The sequence below is a fragment of the Arachis ipaensis genome, chromosome B8, assembly GCF_059453495.1.
Source record: "Arachis ipaensis isolate K30076 ecotype BB chromosome B8, ASM5945349v1, whole genome shotgun sequence".
In the NCBI taxonomy this organism is placed as follows: Eukaryota; Viridiplantae; Streptophyta; class Magnoliopsida; order Fabales; family Fabaceae; genus Arachis; species Arachis ipaensis.
The window spans coordinates 74,388,374-74,393,799 of record NC_142443.1 but is presented as its reverse complement, the minus strand read 5'-3'; the positions used below and the strand labels follow the sequence as shown (position 1 = coordinate 74,393,799).

Sequence of the window (5,426 nt, the reverse complement as noted above, 5' to 3'; positions counted from 1 at the left end):
TTTAAAATATCCTTTCTAACTTCTTATCTTCTTATCTTTTCAAAATTGATTTTCAAATTTGTTTCAACTAACTAACTAACTTTTTGTTTGTTTCTTATCTTTTTCAAAACTACCTAACTAACTCTCTCTCTCTAATTTTCGAAAATATCTTCCCTCTTTTTCAAAATTTCTTTTTAATTAACTAATTAATTTAATTGTTGATTTTAATTTTCGAAAATTACTAACCTTTTTCAAAAACTATTTTCGAAAATCACTAACTCTTTTTCAAAAATAATTTTCGAAAATTCTCCTTCTCTCTCATCTCCTTCTATTTATTTATTCATCTACTAACACCTCTCTTCATCCCACATCTCTGCTCTCCTTACCCTTGTGTTTCTTTCTTTACATTACATTCTTTTCTTCTTCTACTCACACGGGGGAACCTCTATACCTGTGGTAAAAAGGATCCCTATTATTATTTTTTTGTCCCTCTTTTTCATATGAGCAGGAGCAAGGACAAGAACATTCTTGTTGAAGCAGATCCAGAACCTAAAAGGACTCTGAAAAGGAAACTAAGAGAAGCTAAATTACAACAATCCAGCAAGCACCTTTCAGAAATTTTCGAACAGAAAGAGGAGATGGCAGCTGAAAATAATAATAATGCAAGGAGGATGCTTGGTGACTTTACTGCACCTAATTCCAATTTACATGGAAGAAGCATCTCCATTCCTACCATTGGAGCAAACAATTTTGAGCTTAAACCTCAATTAGTTTCTCTGATGCAGCCGAACTGCAAGTTTCATGGACTTCCATCTGAAGATCCTTTTCAGTTCTTAACTGAATTCTTGCAGATATGTGATACTGTTAAGACTAATAGAGTAGATCCTGAAGTCTACAGGCTCATGCTTTTCCCTTTTGCTGTAAGAGACAGAGCTAGAGTATGGTTGGACTCTCAACCTAAGGATAGCCTAAACTCTTGGGATAAGCTGGTCAAGGCTTTCTTAGCCAAGTTCTTTCCTCCTCAAAAGCTGAGTAAGCTTAGAGTGGATGTTCAGACCTTCAGACAGAAAGAAGGTGAATCCCTCTATGAAGCTTGGGAGAGATACAAAGAACTGACCAAAAAGTGTCCTTCTGACATGCTTTCAGAATGGACCATCCTAGACATATTCTATGATGGTCTGTCTGAATTAGCTAAAATGTCATTGGATACCTCTGCAGGTGGATCCATTCACTTAAAGAAAACGCCTGCAGAAGCTCAAGAACTCATTGACATGGTTGCTAATAACCAGTTCATGTACACTTCTGAGAGGAATCCTGTGAGTAATGGGACGCCTATGAAGAAGGGAGTTCTTGAAATTGATACTCTGAATGCCATACTGGCTCAGAGTAAAATATTGACTCAGTAAGTCAATATGATTTCTCAGAGTCTGAATGGAATGCAAGTTGCATCCAACAGTACTCAAGAGGCATCTTCTGATGAAGAAGCTTATGATCCTGAAAACCCTGCAATAGCAGAGGTGAATTACATGGGTGAACCTTATGGAAACACCTATAACCCCTCATGGAGAAATCACCCAAATCTCTCATGGAAGAATCAACAAAAGCCTCAACAAGGCTTTAATAATGGTGGAAGAAATAGGTTTAACAATAGTAAACCTTTTCCATCATCCACTCAGCAACAGACAGAGAACTCTGAACAAAATATCTCTAAATTAGCAAACTTAGTCTCTGATCTATCTAAGGCCACTGTAAGTTTCATGAATGAAACAAGGTCCTCCATTAGAAATTTGGAGGCACAAGTAGGCCAGCTGAGTAAAAGGATCACTAAAATCCCTCCTAGTACTCTCCCAAGCAATACAGAAGAAAATCCAAAAGGAGAGTGCAAGGCCATTGACATAGTCAACACGGCCGAACCTGGAGAGGAAGGGGAGGACGTAAATCCCAGTGAGGAAGACCTCCTAGGACGTCCAGTGATCAATAAGGAGTTTCCCTTTGAGGAACCAAAGGAATCTGAGACTCATCTAGAGACCATAGAGATTCCATTGAACCTCCTTATGCCCTTCATGAGCTCTGACGAGTATTCATCTTCTGAAGAGAATGAGGATGTTACTGAAGAGCAAGTTACCAAGTACCTTGGTGCAATCATGAAGCTGAATGCCAAATTATTTGGTATTGAGAGTTGAGAAGATGAACCTCCCTTGTTCACCAATGAACTAAGTGATCTGGATCAACCGACATTGCCTCAGAAGAAACAGGATCCTGGAAAGTTCGTAATACCTTGTACCATAGGCAACATGATCTTTGAAAAGGCTCTGTGTGACCTTGGTTCAGGGATAAACCTCATGCCCCTCTCTGTAATAGAGAAACTGGGAATCTTTGGGGTGCAAGCTACTAAAATCTCATTAGAGATGGCAGACAATTCAAGAAAACAGGCTTATGGACAAGTAGAGGACGTGTTAGTAAAGGTTGAAGGCCTTTACACCCCTGCTGATTTCAAAATCCTTGATACTGGGAAGGATGAGGATGAATCCATCATCCTTGGAAGACCTTTCCTAGCCACAGCAAGAGCTGTGATTGATGTTGACAGAGGTGAATTAGTCCTTCAATTGAATGAGGACTCCCTTGTGTTTACAACTCAAGGTTACCCTTCTGTAAACATGGAAAAGAGGCACAGTAAGCTTCTCTCAAAACAGAGTCAACCAGAGCCCCCACAGTCAAACTCTAAGTTTGGTGTTGGGAGGCCACAACCAAACTCTAAGTTTGGTGTTGAACTCCCATATCCAAACTCTAAGTTTGGTGTTGGGAAGTCTCAACAATGCTCTGAACATCTGTGAGGCTCCATGAGAGCCCACTGTCAAGCTATTGACATTAAAGAAGTGCTTGTTGGGAGGCAACCCAATTTTTATTTATCTAATTTTATTTTTCTTGTTCTTTCATGTTTTATTAGGTTCATGATCATGTGGAGTCACAAAATAAATATAAAAATTAAAAACGGAATCAAAAATAGCAGAAGAAAAATCACACCCTGGAGGAAGACCTTACTGGCGTTTAAACGCCAGTAAGAAGCATCTGGCTGGCGTTCAATGCCAGAACAGAGCATGGTTCTGGCGCTGAACGCCCAAAATGGGCAGCATCTGGGCGTTTGAACGCCAGAATTGCATCCTGTAGAAGAGCTGGCGCTGAATGCCCAGAACAAGCATGGTTCTGGTGTTCAACGCCAGAAATGGGCAACAAATGGGCGTTCAACACCCAGAACAAGCACCAATTTGGCGCTGAACGCCCAGAGTTGTGTGCAAGGGCATTTTGCATGCCTAATTTGGTGCAAGGTTGTAAATCCTTGAACACCTCAGGATCTGTGGACCCCACATGATCACCTCAGGATCTGTGGACCCCACAGGATTCCCACCTACCTCCACTCACTTCTTCCCATCCCTCTTTCACACAATCCCATAAACACTCTTCCCCAAAACTCTTCACCAATCACCTCAATCTCTCTTCCCTATAACCACTTCACCACTCACATCCATCCACTCTTCCTCATAAACCTACCTCATAAACCCCACCTACCTTCAAAATTCAAAATCAATTTCCCACCCAAAATCCACCCTTATGGCCGAACCTTACCCCCCTCCCTTCCCTATAATAAGCCCTCCATTCTTCTTTATTTTCACACAACACAACCCTCTCTTCCCCTTCTTAGCCGAATACACCCCTCCCCCTCTCCTCCATATTTTCTTCTTCTTCTTCATCTATTCTTTCTTCTCTTGCTCGAGGGCAAGCAATATTCTAAGTTTGGTGTGGTAAAAACATAAGCTTTTTGTTTTTCCATTACCATTGATGGCACCCAAGACCGGAGAATCCTCTAGAAAAGGGAAAGGGAAGACAAAAGCTTCCACCTCCGAGTCATGGGAGATGGAAAGATTCATCTCCAAAGCTCATCAAGACCACTTCTATGATGTTGTGGTCAAGAAGAAGGTGATCCCCGAGGTCCCTTTCAAGCTCAAGAAGAATGAGTATCCGGAGATCCGACATGAAATACAAAGAAGAGGTTGGGAAGTTCTAACAAACCCCATCCAACAAGTCGGCATCCTAATGGTTCAAGAGTTCTATGCCAATGCATGGATCACTACGAACCATGATCAAAGTAAGAACCCAAACCCAAAGAATTATATTACAATGATTCGGGGGAAATACTTAGATTTTAGTCCGAAAAATGTGAGGTTGGCGTTTAACTTGCCTATGATGCAAGGAGATGCACACCCCTACACTAGAAGGGTCAACTTTAATCAAAGGTTGGACCAAGTCCTCATGGACATATGTGTGGAAGGAGCTCAATGGAAGATTGACTCCAAAGGCAAGCCGGTTCAATTAAGAAGACTAGACCTCAAGCCTGTGGCTAGAGGATGGTTGGAGTTCATCCAACGCTCCATCATCCCCACTAGCAACTGATCTGAAGTTACTATGGATCGGGCCATCATGATTCATAGCATCATGATTGGAGAGGAAGTAGAAGTTCATGAAGTCATCTCCCTTGAATTCTACAAAATAGCCGAAAAGCCCTCTCCTGGGGCAAGGCTAGCTTTTCCTCATCTTATTTGCCATCTATGTTACTCAGCTGGAGCTTTCATAGAAGGAGACATTTCCATTGAGGAAGAGAAGCCCATCACTAAGAAAAGGATGGAGCAAGCAAGAGAGCCCATTCATGGATCTCAAGAGACGCATGAAGCTCATCACCATGTGATCCCGAAGATGCCTCAAATGCATTTTCCTCCACAAAACTATTGGGAGCAAATCAACACCTCCCTAGGAGAATTAAGTTCCAACATGGGACAATTAAGGGTGGAACATCAAGAGCACTCCATCATCCTTCATGAAATTAGAGAAGATCAAAAAGCAATGAGGGAGGAGCAACAAAGACAAGGAAGAGACATAGAAGAGCTCAAGGACATCATTGGTTCCTCAAGAAGGAAGCGCCACCATCACTAAGGTGGATTCATTCCTTGTTCTTACATTCTCTGTTTTTCGTCTTCTTTATGTTAAGTGCTTACTTATGTTTGTGTCTTATTACATGATCATTAGTATTTAGTAACTTTGTCTTAAAGTTATGAATGTCCTATGAATCCATCACCTCTCTTAAATGAAAAATGTTTTAATTCAAAAGAACAAGAAGTACATGAGTTTCGAATTTATCTTTGAACTTAGTTTAATTATATTGATGCGGTGACAATGCTTCTTGTTTTCTGAATAAATGCCTGAACAGTGCATATGTCTTTTGAAGTTGTTGTTTTAGAATGTTAAATATGTTGGCTCTTGAAAGAATGATGATAAGGAGACATGTTATTTGATAATCTGAAAAATCATAAAAATGATTCTTGAAGCAAGAAAATGCAGCAAAAGAATAAAGCTTGCAGAAAAAAATGGCGAAAAAAAAAGAGAAAAAGCAAGCA

General features: G+C 40.5%; 1 non-coding gene across 1 annotated transcript; it reads right to left on the bottom strand.

The window, feature by feature from the left end:
- Nucleotides 1-1,013: 1,013 nt before the first annotated feature.
- Nucleotides 1,014-1,121, bottom strand: LOC148548500 (small nucleolar RNA R71). Its single transcript, XR_015898967.1, has one exon. It is a non-coding gene; the product is annotated as a small nucleolar RNA R71 (small nucleolar RNA).
- Between the last annotated feature and the right edge of the window lie 4,305 nt (nt 1,122-5,426).